Below are 18,001 nucleotides of genomic sequence, written 5' to 3' on the forward strand. Positions count from 1 at the left end.
GTGAGTCAGTTGTTAAACACATAAATTATTAAAAATTAAAATATTAAAAATTAAAATTATTAAAAATTAAATTACACAAACTTACAATAAAATATATTAAAGCAAAAGTTCTCCATTTATCACTTCTTTATTACTTTTCTATATTTGAATAATGTTTATTGTCTTGAGGTTACTTACACCTATTTTATCTGTAGTGCAGTCCCCCCTTATCTGTGGTTTCATGTAACTAAAATTTCTGTTACCTGCAGTCAACCATGGTCCAAAAATATTATATCGCTACTTTTGCACTTTGTAGCCATTATTAAGTAAAATACAGTTACTTGAACATAAGCCCTGTCATACTGATAAAACCACTGAGTGACTGGCAATCCTGGCAGGATGGAATGGGGGAGCGCAAGATTTCATCACACTACTCAGAATGGTGCACAATTTATAATATGAATTGTTTATTTCTGGCGTTTTCCATTTATGTCACACTGCCTAGGTCATTCGCCTCACTTTGTCTTCACACAGGCATTTTATCATCTCACATCATCACAAGAAGGGGCTGGGCGTGGTGGCTCATGCCTGTAATCGCAGCATTTTCGGAGGCCGAGGCATCACCTGAGATCACGAGTTTGAGACCTGCCTGGCCAACATGGCAAAACTTCGTCTCTACTAAAAAAATAAAAATTAGCTGGGCATGGTGGCACACACCTATAATCCCAGCTACTCGGGAGGCTGAGAAAGGAGAATCGCTTGAACCTGGGAGGTGGAGGATGCGGTGAGCCAAGATAGTACCACTGCACTCCAGCCTACACGAGGGGAGCAAGAATCCATCTCAAAATAAAAAAAAAAGAAGAGTACTGTACAATAAAATATTTTAAGAGAGAGAGAAACAGAGATCACATTCACATAATTTTTATTATAGTATATCATTATATCTCTTCTATTTTGTTATTAGTTATTGTTAATCTCTTACTGTACCTAATTTATACATTACATTTTATCATAGGTATGTATTTATAGGGAAAAAAATCATAGCGTGTATAGGGTTCAGTACTATTTGAGGTGTCAGACATCCATTGGGGCTCTTGGGGCATATCCCCCTTGGATGAGGGGAGACTACTGGATGTGAAAAGACTACATAATGTTGTGTTGTGCTGCTATTGTGCATCTCTTCCCAATTCACCATAACTTGATACTGGCCATGATGAGGGTAGTTTCATACTGAAATTGACAAACACTATAATCACATCATTTCTGTTTTGCTAATTGTCTAGGCCTAAGGAGGTGATAGAGAAAATGTTAATAAAATGCTGGTACTTGTAGTAGTTACATTGTGAATAAAACAAAAAATTGAGGAAATATTCTTCTAGTATTAAAAAAAAGTACTGGCCAATTCATAAAGAAGATGTTCCCTGAACAAGTGAAGTTTTGGGATACACCTTTGCTGCTTCACTTTCAAATTACACAATAATGTAAAAAGAAAATATCAATATGTTCTTTCATCAATTGTAACCATGACTAGGCTATGGATACAAGAGTTCAAAAAAAAAACCAACAGAAATCTGTCTAAATCAATTAGCTATATAGATTTAATGATAAAGAGTATTTTATTACTACTTGTAATTGTGTGCAACACATCTTTTATATCAGTACAATTTATAATAGACATATGTGCATGCACATTTTCTGGAGAGCTGGTTGTTAAACACTTACAAGCACACCATTATATCATTCTGATTAGGTGTTCCTTTGTTTAAAATCTCTCAATAGCTCCCTTCATTGGCCTCCTTTTACGGACTACTTCAAATCCTCTCAAACTTGCTTCTTATTCCTGCATTGCCATCGCAGCCAGTTCCATGAAGAATTTAACCAGCTTCACACAAGTGCAAACTGACAGGCCCACTCACCCCTAGACTCCTCTGTTGCTGCTTCATGTGTCGCCCATGGGAACCTGGCAGTCATACATGTGCAATCCAGAAGCGGGGCCACCTTTATTCAATGGGAGACAAGAAACATGGATAAAAGCTTCTCCCTTTTTTTCTCTACATAAACTGTGCTGAGTGCATTTCAAAAAACTTCTCAGATGATCTCTTGGAATAAAGCAACCAGCTGCCTATAGCAATGACACTCCAATAATGCTTCCTTGTATTACCATTGCCTCCTTCCCTAGATGCTTCACCCTGCTCCCTGGATGCCATTCCCAATTAAACCACCCGGCACACATCTCTGCACAAGACACCACCTATCATCATGGGATGAGTCCAGGCTCCTTATCTCAGGAGAAATGGCCCTCTGAAACAAGGCCTCCACCTGCCATTCCTGCTTAATTTCCTAGCACGTCACACCCAGTCACAAAGAACACACATACTCTTACCCATCTCTTGTGTTTTACTCATGCTGTTCCCTCTGCTTAGAATTCTTCTCAAAAGGGTGTTCAGAGAGTTCTAAAACTTTGTAATTTAGTACAACCTCAATATTACAAAGGAGAAAATTGAGGCCCAGAATGGAAAGGTCTGGCCCGAGGTTTTCAATAGCTAATTTAGCTAGAGCTAAACATTGTGCTACTTTTTATGGGCTTCTGCTGCTAGTCCCTAAAGTGTCCATGAATATCTCTATTCTAGTTTTGAGAGTCTACTGAATTAAATGTGTTTCCTCTTTCTACTTCCTAGGATATATGGACTTCCATTTCCCTTTAAACTATTACTCTTTATTGTCTTGAGACATTTGTCTCTCCCAAAAGAACAGATAGTAATTTACTCTTACTCAATGATTCAATCCAGTTCCTCAAACATTTGCTGTCCACTTTTTATAAGTATTTACGATGAGTGCAGTGAAGAAGACGAAAATGAGTAAGATGTGTCCCTTACCCAAAAGGATTTTATGATCCGGTGGGAAAGACAGAGTTGTGTATAAATATCTCCATATATGGTGTGATTATTATGATGTAAGACACAGGCAAAGAGATGTTTAAATTATCTGCTGTACTCGTTTAAAATATATACATAGAGCACATATCCAGAAAAGGTTGATATTCATAGTTTATAAAATGGGAGGAAGAGTAAGTCAACATACTAAGAAAACCATAGCAAAATGAAGAGCTGAGAAAGAAGACTATTTGCAGATGTAACTATTTCAGAGCTAATGATTGCCATGGATCAACTAATCAACAAATACACAAATGCCTGTTATACATAAGCCATTAACTTTTTGTACTACTGTGTTCTATCATATTTCAGGCAACCAAAAACCCTCGAACCCTTAATTACAATTACAAAGAAACCTTTAAGAGTATCTAGTCCACTCCTCTCCTGAAGAAACCAAGGCCCAGGAGGTTCTTTTTCTTATCCATTATTTCTTCTGAGAGATCCAGCCACCACCAACACTCTTCACCAACAATGCAGACTTTGAATCTTCACTCTCCCTTGACTCTTCCCTCTCTCTCATTTTCTGGAACCAACTACCAAATCTGTGGCTTCTGCTACAGATGCATCACATGACAGTATCCCTCCCACCTTCATGCTCTTCCTCAGCCTATCCTTGCTTCTGGATGGGGCTGCCTCAATAATCCCTGATTCTCCCAAAATCACTCTTTCTCTTCCTGCACCATCCGTCGCAATGCCAGAGCTGCCCTTCTTAAGCATAGCTCTGATCATGCTTTTCCTTTGCTGCCAAACTCCAAAAACCAAGAACATGTTAGTTTAACTTTCCAGCCCTCTCATTCTTAATTCCACCTGTTCATGGTTGTTCCTCCCTTCACACCACCCTTACTCTCCACCTGTGCTAGGCTATACTCCCACTCCCATATACATTCTGCACTCTCCCTCCCAACAGTAGAGTGTCATCTCCAAAATGCCCTACCTGCCAAGGTTTCGAGATCCTGCTTAACCTTTCCACTTCCATATGGCTTCTCCGATCTTTAGTTCTTCACTCATCTATTGCCCCACTTCTCCACACCCTGTTTCCCATTGCATGTTACTTGTACTTATTTCACAGCATTTAATCTTTGAATTGTGTTTACTGATGTGTCAGCTAAACCATTAGATCAGTGATTCTCAAATTGTAGTTGCCAAACCAGCAGCATCAGCATTATCTCGGAGCTTGTTAGAAATGCAAATTCTCTGCCCAGCCCAGACCTACTGAATCAGAAACTCTAGGGTGAGGCCCAGTGCTCTGTGTTCTCCTGAGCCCTCCAGGGATTCTGGTGCACAGTGGAGTGTGAGAACCGCTGCACTAGACCATGAATCCCCAGAGAGCAGTTGCTCCCAGGATAGTTTCAGAGGCAAACTTAGAAGGTTGTCTTTAAAAAAAAAAAATACTATAGCATATTATGGACATTTTACTTCTGAATACATATTTTTAAGTAAGCAGCTTTTGACCAAAATATATGCAAATATCCTAATAATATGAAAAAAGCTGGCATGTATTGATGTGAATGAAGTTTTCAAATTTCTCACTTATTTATTTTGGGCCTCTTATTTAAAACTGACTGAAGTTGGCTAAATTCTTTGAGAGTTTATTTTTTTTTCCCTCAATCTTTAGAATTTTATAGAGGCTTATTACTCCCTAAGTGCCGTTTTTCCTTGTAAGTTTCATGATGGCTGTCATGTGAGGATAATTTTCAAACTCATTTTCCATTTTTCTATGACTCATCTGTGAAACAATAGATAACAGTTAAGTGTCACTGACCCTTAAAATGTGAAACCTAAAGAAACATTAAAGGGAAGGAAAAAATCCTCAGGCCCTGAATCCAGGTAACACTCACCACTACTTAAGTAAGATTGTCCTATTATATAATCAGTAATAGCAGGAAAGTGGGTCAGACAGGAGCAAAGTAGACTGATTAAAATGCTGTGGGATATAGAACTAAATGATAAGGGAGTGCTCAGTGAATTACAATCACTTACACATTCTCTACTAAAGGAATTCTAAACCATTTTTGCATCACAGAGCAAAGGGTCTAGAGACCTTTCTAGGCTGAGGCTATGATACCTCCCTTGCTTCACATCAACTCTCCTACTCATTGAACATATGACCAATTTTAAATTATGGTCAAATTTTACAGACTCCTTGAGTCCTTGGCCCTAGGAAATCAGGCATAAGGAAACTGTTGCTGTATAGAAGTCATCATATTAAGTGCTATGACTTAGAGAACATCAAGTAAATTGAGAAATAAATTCTAGGTGAAATCAGGAGACAGTATCAATAATGGTCACTAGCATGAGAAAGAGAGAGAGAAAGATTGAGAATTGAATTTTTGCTTTGAATTTCTGGATCTTGCTTTGGTTGTGTTAAAATAATTCTAATCAATTATGTGAAGTGCTTATTATGTATGCTTAACTTGTGCTTAATTACAACAATGACTTCTCAACATGTTCCAAATTAATATTGTTATCCTTTATTTGATTGCAACAGAAAACTCTTCAGGTCTGTCAAGCCAGGTCCCAAGGCCCAGCTCTGGACATATTACCTGACCGTCCTGAGAGCTAAGCCACACACAGGCCCAAGAGAACTTGGCCATTAGAGTTAGCCATGCTGGGATGGGCTTCACACTCTTTTTTAGGAGGACTGTGTCCTCAGTCAGGCATCGGAGCACAAAGGTTTCATAGGGAGCCTACCGCACACTAAGCCACTAACCAACACCTGATTTGGGGGCATCATTCTGGTCCCTTCGACCAGATTATCTGGTCTCTGAGCATAATTGTCTGCCCACAACTTTCATTTAAAAAGAGGGACTCAGGCCAGGCGTGGTGGCTCATGCCTGCAATCCCAGCACTTTGGGAGGCTGAGGCAGGTGGATCACAAGGTCAGGAGTTTAAGACCAGCCTGAGCAACATGGTGAAACCCTGTCTATACTAAAAATACAAAAATTAGCCGGGGGTGGTGGTGCATGCCTGTAATCGCAGCTACTCAGGAGGCTAAGGCAGGAGAATTGCTTGAACCCAGGTGGCGGAGGTTGCAGTGAGCCAAGATCGCACCACTGCACTCCAGCCTGGGCGACAGAAGGAGACTCCAACTAAAAAAAAAAAAAAAGGACTTGCCTGCAACTAAAACTACTTTATAAACTATTTCTGTGTTTGTGAACTAGCACAGAAGCGAAATAAGGCCACCTAAGTGTACTACTTTTCAATTTTAGACCAAAATTAATGACATACAAAAGAAAATCTGTAACATTAAAGGAAGTAAAGGGAATGAAATCTTTTTAGGACATTTTCCCCTCTCTAGGAGGTAGAGCATAACTCCCAAAAGTATGGGTTGTGCACAGTGACTTCTTTCCAAAGAGTACAGTGTGGAGAGGAAGGAATAAAGTAACTTTACAATGGAAAACCTTACACACACAACTTCAGTTAGGTGATCAAAGTGTACGTCAGCAGTGATGAGTCATGCTGATAGTATGTACCCTTGATACGATGTAATAAATATGGTATTTTACCTCTGTCCTCTCCCTCCCCAAACCCATAATCCCAATCTAATCTTGAGAAAATCATCATAAAAATCCCAATTGAGGGACATTCTACAGAATACCTAACCAGTACCCCTCAAAACTATCAAGGTCACCAAAAACAAGGAAAGTCTGAGCAACCATGATAACCAAGGGAGCCCAAGGAGATACAACTATGCAATGTAGCATGGTATCCTGGGCAAGATACTGGAATAGAAAAAGGACATGGGAGAACATCTAAATAAAGTATGGGTTTTACTTAATAATGCATCTATATTTGTTCATTAATTATAACAAATGTATCATATACCTATGTGAGATGTTAATAATAGAGGAAACTGTGTACTCCTTTGAAACTCGCTGTAATAGCATCACAACTTTTCTGCAAATCTAAAACAAACATAATTTTTACTTATTTATTTTTTATTTTTATTTTTTAGATGGAATCTCGCTTTGTTGCCCAGGCTGGAGTGAAGTGGCGTGATCTTGGTTCACCGCAACTTCCGTCTCCCTGGTTCAAGCAATTGTCCTGCCTCAGCCTCCCAAGTAGCTGTGATTACAGGTGTGCGCCACCACACCTGGCTAATTTTTGTATTTTTAGTAGAGATGCAGTTTCACCATGTTGGCCAGGCTGGTCTCAAACTCCTAACCTCAAGTGATCCACCCACCTTGGCCTCCCAAAGTGCTGAGATTACAGTCATGAACCACTGTGCCTGGCCCAAACATAATTTTTAAAAGGCAAATATACAATAGTATGTTTTATAAATGAGATGCTCTGATTGAATGTGGTGTTTACAGATGCTCCAGAATTCTGCTGTCTACATCCCTGGACCAAATCTCTACTCCAATGCCAGCCACCTGTCTTAGTCCATTCAGGCTACTATAACAAAATACCATAGACTAGGTGGCTTATAAACAACAGAAACTTACTTCTCACAGTTCTGGGGGCTGGGAAGTCCAAGATCAAGGTGCTTGCAGATTTGGTGTCTGGTGAAGGCCTGCTTCCCCAGAGGCTACCTTTTCACTAACCCGTCACTTAGTGAAGAAAGTCAGAGTTCCCTCTCTGACTCTCCTGCCTCAGCCTCCCAAGTAGCTAGGATTACAGGCACTCACCACCACACGCAGCTAGTTTTTGTATTTTTAGTAGAGATGAGGTTTCACCATGTTGGTCAGGCTGGTCTTGCACTCCTGACCTCAAGTGATCTACCTGCCTCAGCCTTCCAAAGTGCTGGGGTAACAGGCATGAGCCACTGTGCCCAGCCTATGGCCTCCCTTTTTTACAACGTGATACACATTTCCCTAGTCCCCATGACACTACCAAAAACCACCCCAGTAGAACTCAAAAAAGGTAGGAAACAGGAGTTTCCCCAAATCAGTCTCATTTATGTTATGGTACTTTCATGTTTAATCGATCCATTCTATCACAGATTATACACCCACATGACAGATGCAACTGAAACAAGTTTTTACAAGCTCTCTGAAAACGCAAGGAGGCATTCACATAGAAAGATACAGATTTTATTTCTCATCAGTTGAGAGCAGCACTTTGTTCCAAATTGCAGTAATATCTCAGCAATGAATCATTGTCATAAAAACAGCAACATCTGTGAGGCCAGAAAGAGAACAATTAGGAAAACAAATGAATTGCTTGGGAACCAGGGTTCACACTAACATCATATATTTATATCACAACTTGGAAAGGTAGTCATTCGACAAGTAGTTAGTGAGCACCTACTACGTGTCGGGAAAGTCCCTACTCTCATAAAGCTTAAGTTTTTGTGTAAAAAACCCAGTAAGCAAGAAAAAGAGAAAAGAAAAAGAATTTCAGATAGTGGTAAATGCTAGCATGAAAATAACCCTAGGTAAAAGGCTGGAACAGGATCAGGTAGCAAGCAATGCAATGTGGACTGTGAGGTGAGGCAGCTTTCAACGGCCAGGGAAAACCTTTTCAAGGAGGTAACATTTGACCATTTTGTCATTGATCCAAATGACAAAAAAGAAGCAAGCCATGCAAAGACTTAGGAGAAGTGTGCTCCAGGCAGAGGGAACAGCATGATTCAAAGGCCCTAAGATGGAACAAAGCTTGATGTGTTCTAGAAACAACCTTCCTAACAAACTCTGGAGATAGGCAACTGTAGTTCAGAAAGGTGAAAAGCAAGTTGATCAAGGTTACACAGACGCTAACGTAGAAATGAAACTTAGCACACCTGACTCCTCTGATAGTCTCCCTGCAACACACTAGCTGTCTTCCTAGTTAGAAACCCAGGTTCCAATGAATGAGCATGAGAAATCAGGCCAATGGGGCAAAGAGTGGCCCCTGATTACCAAGTTCCACAGGATCAGAATTTGAGTTCAAACATAAAAATCAAGGCTACCATACAATGTGGCCAGGGTCCAGCAGCCCAAATGACCTGATTCTAAGCAAGGTACACAGGTGCCAGGGCTGGAGAGCAAGCGCCCACAAGAGGGGCCCAGAAGGCACATGGGGTGATCACCAAATTCCCAAGGGAACTTACAAAATACTATTTTGAGTCCCATTCCTCAAGAATCTAAATTTATTACATATGTGATAGAACCTGGAAATTTGTATTTTAAGAAGTTCCCAGGTGATTTTTTTTAGCCAGACCTTGGAACTACTGTGATGGAGAAGGAGGGAAGGCCAGCTCTTCAGGAGGTTGCAGGGAGAAATCTGTCTCTACAAAAGGAAGAATCAAGGGTTAAACTGAATGCAATTGAGACCTGTATCCAACCAGATAATAGGCACAGAGAGATAAGGACATTGCATAACTAAGTGTATTCCTTTCCCCCCTACCACATCCCCAAATTCAGAATCACTGTGACAGTTGAAAGAAAAGTGCAGGACAAATCTCTTTGGTCATAATGAGAAAGAAAGTGGGGGTGGAGAAGCTCAGATATCCCCCCTGGGCAAAGCCAGTGATGTGCTGACAAATGCTTAGCAACCAGGTCCGGGTGGAGGAGAAACCCTAACTGTAGTGTTTGCCAATTTCCATGGTGTAAATATTCCTGGAAGGCCAAGGTGGGAGGATCACAAGGTCAGGAGTTCGAGACCAGCCTGACCAACATGGTGAAACCCTGTATCTACTAAAAATACAAAATAAGCCTGGCATGGTGGTATGCACCTGTAATCCCAGCTACTTGGGAGGCTGAGGCAGGAGAATCGCTTGAACCTGGGAGGCGGAAGTTGCAGTGAGCTGAGATCGCACCATTGCACTCCTGCCTGGACAACAAGAGTGAAATTCTGTCTCAAAAAAAGAAATTCCTACCATGGCCACTTCCAAGTTACCAACATGATATCACTAGAACATACAGTTTGGGGAAGACGTGCAATAGTTACAGTATTTTCACCATATAGAAATAATAAACATAAATAACTTAGCATAGAGAGCAATAATTTAGTAAAATAATTAGTAAGTCAGAGGTGTGGGTATTTATTATCTTTTAAAAATAGTTTTAACATCACAGTGATATTAGTGCCAAAAATATACTTCATCCCCAAATTCTGTACTCCTACCTTACCTCTTACCTCTTTTTATTCCAAAGCAGGAATAATGGTGACACTTAAAAAACAATATCTAAAACTTCATCTTCTTTTTTTTTCCTATTCTTAGCCCCTTTGGTTAAATTTCTCACCTCTGGGTCTGCATCTTCAGAGGACCACTGCCCTACACATCTGGAAATGTTTTTCTGCTCCAAGTCATAAATCTCCAATCCCAACCCGTGGCTACCTACTCAAACTCTTTATTTCAAAGGACTCCTGCATCAGAACTTGGGCAGAAAAAGATCAATGAAGTGAGTACAGCTGTTTACCCAAAATGCCACAGACTGTCCATTCCACATCTACACATTTTATTTTTAAGAACAGTTAAATGGCACCATGGAGCAAATAAGTAAGTAAAACGTTAATTATAAAGACTCATTTTCTGGAAATACCTATGTATTTTGAATAAAATGGATTACACCTTCTCCCTTCATCCATGTACCCTTTCATTCAGTTCACATTTATTATACGCTACAACGGACACTGGAGACACAAAAATGACAAAAACATAGTCTGTGACCTCAAGGACCTTGCCCTCTCACAGGGAAGACAGTCAATAGAAAAAGTAATGGCAAATCTGGTGATTCTAATATCACACTACATATAAAATCCACCCACGGAAAGTGGCATAAACCAAAGTAGACTAGACTGTTATGAAGATCCCAATCAGGGGCTAAGAGTTCCCTTGTATCTTATCGTCCACATGCTTTGTTGATTAGCAACAGTTTAAACATTAAGATCCCATCAAGATAAACCAAAGGAAAGATCAACTGCTTATGATATTTTGAAGGCATCGTCAAGTGGTAACACACTGAGACTCAAGGCTTTTCGTAAAGAATTGACAAAGGTATTAGCTCCCTGCTTCCTATCTGTGGCCCTCTGCCAATGCCTCGTCTCTGCATTTGCTTCTCCCCTCCCTTTCTACGGCTTTCCTTTTCCCCATGTTTATTCCTATTCTCCTTCATCTAAATGTGCCATCTGTAAAAGCCTACTTTGAAAAAGATCACTGTTAAATTCTGAACCCTTATTTTCCTGTTCTTAATATAAAGTTCATAAGTTTATGGCCTCAGAAGTCTCTCTCTCTCTTTTTTAACAAAAGAACTGACTAAACTAAGTTATTTTTATTTCCATGTTACTTTTGGCTGGTTTTCTTTTGTGCGTCAGAGGCTTCCAAAGGGTTCCCAACTCTAGATCCAAAAAGTTCAAAAAATGATTGAGTACAGAATAAAATATTGCCCTCATCCAGAGGGGAGCTGAGGGTCACGGGCATTAGCAGCAACGGGGGAAGCAATCCAGGATTCTGGAGTCCTAGGAAGCAAGACCTCCCATGACCCAGTCGGCCATAACGTGGGCCCTTATTTAGCAGATTAGCTCTAGTACGGTCATAACAATTATTAAAATACTGAAATGCTTCTCCCTCTGGAAATACTGCACATAACATCCAACCCCTTCCAAATACAGCCCTGGCCTCCCAGACTCTCCCAGGATCCCTGGCCCAATCTCCTCACAATCGGGAGTTAAGGCCTGGCCCAGCAGAGGATCTCCAGGACCCTGCCCCAGTGCTTCTACCCTTGGACATACCCATGCTCCACCTTAATTTCTTCTTCCGAAAAATAAAGGACTTGAACAGATTGTCTGAGTTGCACTATAATTACGATTATGTCAAAGAACAAGGACAACATGGGAATAAAAAAACCTTAAAAAAGAGTTTGTTAGGAGGATGGAATCACAGCTTATGTTTTTTTCTTGACAGATAGCAATGTCAAAACTCTGGGTGCAAGCTGCCTGGGATGGATCCCCAGCTCTGCCATGTGCTAGTTGTGGGATCTCACTATGCCTCAAACTGCCTCATCTATAAAGTGGGCATAGGCCAGGCTCAGTGGCTCATGCATGTGAATCCCAGCACTTTTGGAAGCCAAGGTAGGAGGACCACTTGAACCCAGAAGTTTGAAATTAGCCTGGGCGACATAGCAAGACCCCATCTCTACAAAATAAAATACAATAAAGCAAACATAAATAAATAAATAAAATGGCCATAACAAGATTACCTACTTTACAGGGTTGCTTTGAGGGTTAAATGTATTCATGTTTGTAAAATGCTTAGATGAGTGCAAGGCACAAAGTAAACACCATGTAAGCGTTTATTAAATAAATAATTCATTTTATACTGTCGCTGTAATGTTTGCTCAATAAACTTAAAAATTAAGAAAGTTTCACAACAGAAAAAAAAACTGTGACACTATGAAACACTTAACATAACATACACTTTTGCTTAATAACCCAGCACTAAAACAGCTGGGGTCCAGATTTTACACTGCACTGTGAATTTAGGGAAACTAACACACTGGAATGTGTTCCCACTGAAGCATAAGATGCGATTTGTATGATTCTCTTTGTAATTAGAAATGTCACAGGCTTATGGGAAAGTTAGGTTTACATGTTTCTCATTTTAACCCTGCAACAACTTTTAGCCACACTCTAGTGAATACATTTTATTTTGTGGTGCTAAGACTTAAAGGATTGTAAACATAAAACCAGACCTTGCAGAGCTACAGCTTTTCTTGTGAACACAATGACTCAGCCTAACTACAAGTTTAAAGAGACATGTCTTATGTGTTGGGTCCCCTAGTATCGATCTTTAGTAAACATCTGGGATGGACAGGAAATTGCTACACACTGCTTTTAGTTACTAAAAAGGCAACACTACCTGAGCTCAAGCATAATTTAGATAGGTACTATTGCACTGCTAAAGAGGACAACACTGACAATTGTTATTTTTCTGATAGATACTCAGGAGAGGAAATGATCAATAACAATAACTCCCTTACGTGTTCCTTCCTCTTGACAGCTAAACCCCACAATACCCTTAGACACAAGTTTAAATACATCACAAGCTTATCCTCAAACAGTAATGTATTAGGCCTTTCCTGCTGTAGATAAGATTTGTTAAACAGTCTGGCTATGGCCTTTTACCTTTTCTCTTTTAAAAGTGCATTTCTCGGCTGGGTATGGTAGCTCATGCCTGTAATCCAGCACTTTGGGAAGCCGAAGTGGGAGCATTGCTGCAGCCCAGCTGTTCAAGACCAGCCCTAGCAACACAGTGAGACCCCATCTTTACAAAAAAAGCAAACAAAACTGGCCAAGGGTGGTGATGCGCACCTCTAGTTCCAGCTACTCAGAAACTGAGGTGGGAGTATCACTTAAGCCTCGGAGGTCAAGGCTGTTGTGCCACTACACTCCAACCTGGGCAACAGAGTGAGACCCTGCCTCAAAAAAAAAGTTTCAAAGGTGCATTTCTCTAAAGCTACGAGAAGGAACTCAAACCTTGCTTAGTGATAAAACTAAAGCCTGCAACACAACCACTATCATTAAAATGTTGTTAAAACCCTGTAAGAAAGATGAAGAGTCTTGTGGATGGATGGTGGTGATGGTAGCACAACGATGTTAATGTATTTAATGCCACTACATGTACACTTAAAAATGGCTACCAATGGTAAATTTTATGTTGTGCATATTTTACCACGATAAAAGTGAAATTAAAAGAAAAAAAAACTTTTTAAAGAAACATCCTGTAACAGAACATTTATACACTGTTGGTTGGAACGTAAATTAGTTCAGTCACTGTGGAAAGCAGCTGCAGATTTCTCAAAGAACTCAAAACGGAACTACCATTCAACCCAGCAGCCCCATTACTGGGTATATATCCAAAAGAAAATAAGTTGTTCGACCAAAAACACACACACATTCATATGTTCACCACAGCACTATTCACAATAGCAAAGAAATGGAGTCAACCTAGATGCCCATCAACTATGGACTGGATAAGAGAAAATGTGGTCCATATGCATCATAGAATACCATGCAGCCATAAAAAGTAACACAATCATGTCCTTTGTAGAAACATGGATGCGGATGGAGGTCATTATCCTAAGCAAATTGATGCAGGAACAGAAAATCAAACATTGCATGTTTTCACTAATAAGTGGAAGGTAAACATTGGGTACTTATGGATATAGAGACGGCAACAATAGACACTGGGAACTATTAGACGTGGGAGGGAGGAAGGAGAGCGAAAGTTAAAAAATTATCAGGTACTATGCTCACCACCTGGGTGATGGGATCAGTTGTACCCCCAACCTCAGCTTCATGCTGTATGTCCGTGTAACAAACCTGTACATGTACCCCCTGTATCTAAAATAAAATTTCAAATTATTAAAAAAAATATATATAGGGTCGGGTGTGGTGGTTCACGCCTGTAATCCCAGCACTTTGGGAGGCCGAGGCGGGCAGATCACGAGGTCAGGAGATTGAGACCATCCTGGCTAACACGGTGAAACCCTGTCTCTACTAAAAATACAAAAAATTAACTGGGCGTGGCGGCGGGCGCCTGTAGTCCCAGCTACTGGGGAGGCTGAGGTTGGAGCATGGCGTGAACCCGGGAGGCGGAGCTTGCAGTGAGGCAAGATCGCACCACTGCACTCCAGCCTGGGTGACAGAGCGAGACTCCGTCTCAAAAAAAATAATAATAATAATAATGACAGTCCTACTTTTCCTTTGTAACAAAAATAAATTAAAAACCCTATAGGAGTTAAAGGTAAATAAAATTTGTAATTTTATATATATATATATATATATATATATATATTTTTTTTTTTTTTTTGAGATGGAGTCTCGCTCTGTCACCCAGGCTGGAGTGCAGTGGTGCAATCTCGGCTCACTGCAAGCTCCGCCTCCCGGGTTCACGCCATTCTCCTGCCTCAGCCTCTCCGAGTAGCTGGGACTACAGGCGCCCGCCACCACGCCCGGCTAATTTTTTTGTATTTTTAGTAGAGACGTTGTTTCACCCTGGTCTCGATCTCCTGACCTTGTGATCCGCCCGCCTCGGCCTCCCAAAGTGCTGGGATTACAAGCGTGAGCCACCGCGCCCGGCCTGTAATTATATTTTTAATTAAGAAACACTAAGTAAACATACAACTTCCAAGAAGCAGGGTTCCCCACTACCTGGTTATAAGTCTACAAACCTAAATGAGCATTGTACAGCACTTACTATAGTTCATAATTATGCTGTCATCAGGGACAAACATTGTAAAGACACTTTTTCCTCAAAGCCTTAGCATTCAATTTTTTTTTTTTTTTTTTTTTTTTTTAGATTGATTCTTGCCCTGTCGCCCAGGCTGGAGTGCAATAGCTCCATCTCGGCTCACTGCAACCTCCACCTCCCGGGTTCAAGCGATTCTCCAGCCCCAGCCTCCCGAGTGGCTGGGATTACAGGCGTGTGCCACCACGCCTGGCTAATTTTTGTATTTTTATAGTAGAGGCGGGGTTTCACCATGTTGGCCAGGCTGGTCTCAAACTCCTAACCTCAGGTGATCTGCCCGCCTCAGCCTCCTGAAGTGCTGGGATTACAGGCGTGAGTCACCGCGCCCAGGCAGCACTCCAACTTTTTATATGAATTGTGAACTGTACTGGTTCTTGAGAAGCCAGACTGAGTGCTTATACAATTAGTCCAAAGATCCCCAAACAACATTTAAAGGCTGTCTACAAATTCAACCTAAAAGACTGTGTACAAATTCACTTGTGTGTCACAAAACATTTAATACCGAAAGAGATTCTTATTCAAATAGGCAGTGTGTAAATGTGGGGTCTGTTAACAGTTTAAATTGCAGATTCCTTTCCTTCTTTAAGTTTTCGTTGCACCACCACGAATTAAACCATTTAACATACCTCACAGGTCTCTGGGTACCTAGTCTCTCAGAGGCCTTTGGAGGCCCACAAACGCTCATCTTAACTAAAATTGGCAGGGCTGGCTGATAAAGTTAACGGAACTCCCCATTCTGGAGACAGACTTAGTGATAGTCAAACGAAGAAACTGTTGTGGTCTGTTCTTAAAAAGCTACTCGTATTTAGTGCTTCGCAGAGGAAGTAAAGAAAGCAATAATCCAAGATGAGGAGGAGCAAATACAGGCGTGGCGGTAGTTCACGACTGAGTCTACAAGGGCGGTTCTCAAGGGCGTCACAAAATCCTATGGAAGGCTTGGAGGACGGCACTCCTGGATCTGAGCCCTACGTCGCAAATACCTTGAATCGTATTGTGAGGAACCAGACCCTTTACACACGCCCTGCTGCTGGCCCGCGGCCCCCTCGCCCCACCTCCGAGTGGTCACATCACATGGCGGGAGCCGCGGTCAGCAGCTGTGACCACATCCCCGGGCCCGTGCTCTGCGGGCTGGGCTCGAAGCCTTGGGACGCGGCACTTCCTGGTTGGTACGGGATGCTGGTCCCATCGCCCCCACCAGCGCAGTCATGCCACCTAGCACCCGAACCAAGGGCGCCCGGATGACCTGAGGACACCACACACACTGCACCCGAAACCCTGTGGCGGCGAGGCGGTGCATCCTGCAGAGGACGCCTGGGCTTCAGCCTGAGCCTGCGCGGCTCTGCGCTCCAGGCAGCCGCCCGCGCGGCAAAAGTGCGTGCCAGAGTTGTCAGCTTTCACCCTGCAGGAATTCCACCCGAAGGCGTGCAAGGGAGGCCCTTGGGGATCGCTAGGGAGTCCGCCGCCGACTCACTCGCTGAAGTCGCGTCCAAGTTGGGCGGGGAGCGGCCAGCTGCCCAGGTTGGGCGGGAGGAGGGACGGAGGGCGAGGGCAGTGGAAACCCGGCTCCCACGGGCGCCCGGTGATCCGGGTCTCGGCGCGGCTCCTACCTGCAGGGCGAAGGGGCCACTAGCACCTGCGCGTTGGCAGCGGACTCTCAGGGCTCGCGTGCCTCTGGCACAGCTGGAGCTCAACGGGAGGGAGGGAGGGAGGGCGGGCCGGAGGGGGCTCCGCGCGGCGCGGCCGGCAGGAACTCTCCGCCCGGATTCGCCCGGGATTCGCAGGGGTGGAGCGAGGCGGTGCCGGGTCCCGGGGCGTCACGGTGCCGGCTGGAGGCCCCAGCGGGGCAGATCTCGCGGCTGGGCCTCTGATCGCCCGCGTTCCTTGTTCTTTCTTTTCCCAAAGTTTCATAACTCGACCGCATCACCCTAGGGAATGCTCGCTAGCAGGACCATTATCAGGTCCTCTCGAGCCGCCAAGGACCAGCCACCTTTCCCGGAGCTTTGCCTATGATATCTATTCTTCGACTACTGCGGGTAGTAGCCACAACTGGTCCAACTTATAAGTAAGGATTCAGCAAATCAAACGGCTAAATAACTTGCCTGAGGTGACATAATTAAGAGACTGGAGCTTTGTTGGCGTCTTTATAAGCCTTCTTGCACCTCCTTAGGGAAGTGTTATCGCCAATTTACAGGTAAGGAAATGAAGGCTCAGAACCAGCCTGAGGTCACACAGCTTAGATGGAGGGGGACGGGAATTTGTGTCCCGATGTGTCTAAAACTGGGTATAATTCAGAAATCTTAGCATAAAATAATAAATAGGGAGCAAAACAGGGAAAAGACCCATTCCACCTATGGAACCGTTCAAACACTGCAATTTTGCTGTTTTTAGTCCACTTAAAGTCTTAAGAAAAAGAGAACCAGTTGTCATGTGGCTTGAATAGCAGCCCTTTGGGAATGTAATTTTGAATATAGGCCAGTTCCAACCTCATTACACGATATTGCATCCCGCCAAAGCCAAGGGAAGCAATGGCCTCCCCATGCACCAAACTGCTAATAACGTCAGCCACTTTAAAGCATTTAGTGGATATTACACAACCGAGACTGACCAAGTTACATAATGTCTTACTGCACACATGGCATTGCATGAAATGAAAAGTATAATATACCCGTCCAAATTAGGGGAGGGGGGCCAAATTATAGTCTGGAACTCAGTTTTCCTGTAACCTACAGTTGCTCAGCCCTCCTTAGACCACATTTTTGTCTCTTGAGCACATCTTTTCCTAATGATAGAAGAGTCACACAGCCCTCACTCTTTCCTTGTTGACATAAATGATTGATGTCTTTTGAATCCTATGATACTGACAGATTTTTACAATTAAACACATGGCTGTCTGAGCAGAATATTGCCTAAGAGGAGT

The 18,001-nt window shown here is 42.4% G+C and overlaps 1 protein-coding gene across 3 annotated transcripts in view; it reads right to left on the reverse strand.

Annotated features, from left to right (window-relative positions):
• Nucleotides 1-16,770, reverse strand: part of PLD1 (phospholipase D1) — a 210,283-nt gene extending 193,513 nt beyond the window's left edge. For 2 of the 3 annotated variants that reach the window (XM_063621673.1, XM_063621671.1), the window contains exon 1: nucleotides 16,556-16,661. The gene's annotated coding sequence lies outside the window, so the exon portion shown is untranslated. Of the gene's footprint in view, nucleotides 1-16,555; nucleotides 16,662-16,691 lie in introns of those variants that run through there. The other variant, XM_063621672.1, reaches the window with a different exon arrangement.
• Nucleotides 16,771-18,001: the final 1,231 nt, after the last annotated feature.

The sequence above is a fragment of the Symphalangus syndactylus genome, chromosome 17 (assembly GCF_028878055.3).
Source record: "Symphalangus syndactylus isolate Jambi chromosome 17, NHGRI_mSymSyn1-v2.1_pri, whole genome shotgun sequence".
NCBI lineage: Eukaryota > Metazoa > Chordata > Mammalia > Primates > Hylobatidae > Symphalangus > Symphalangus syndactylus.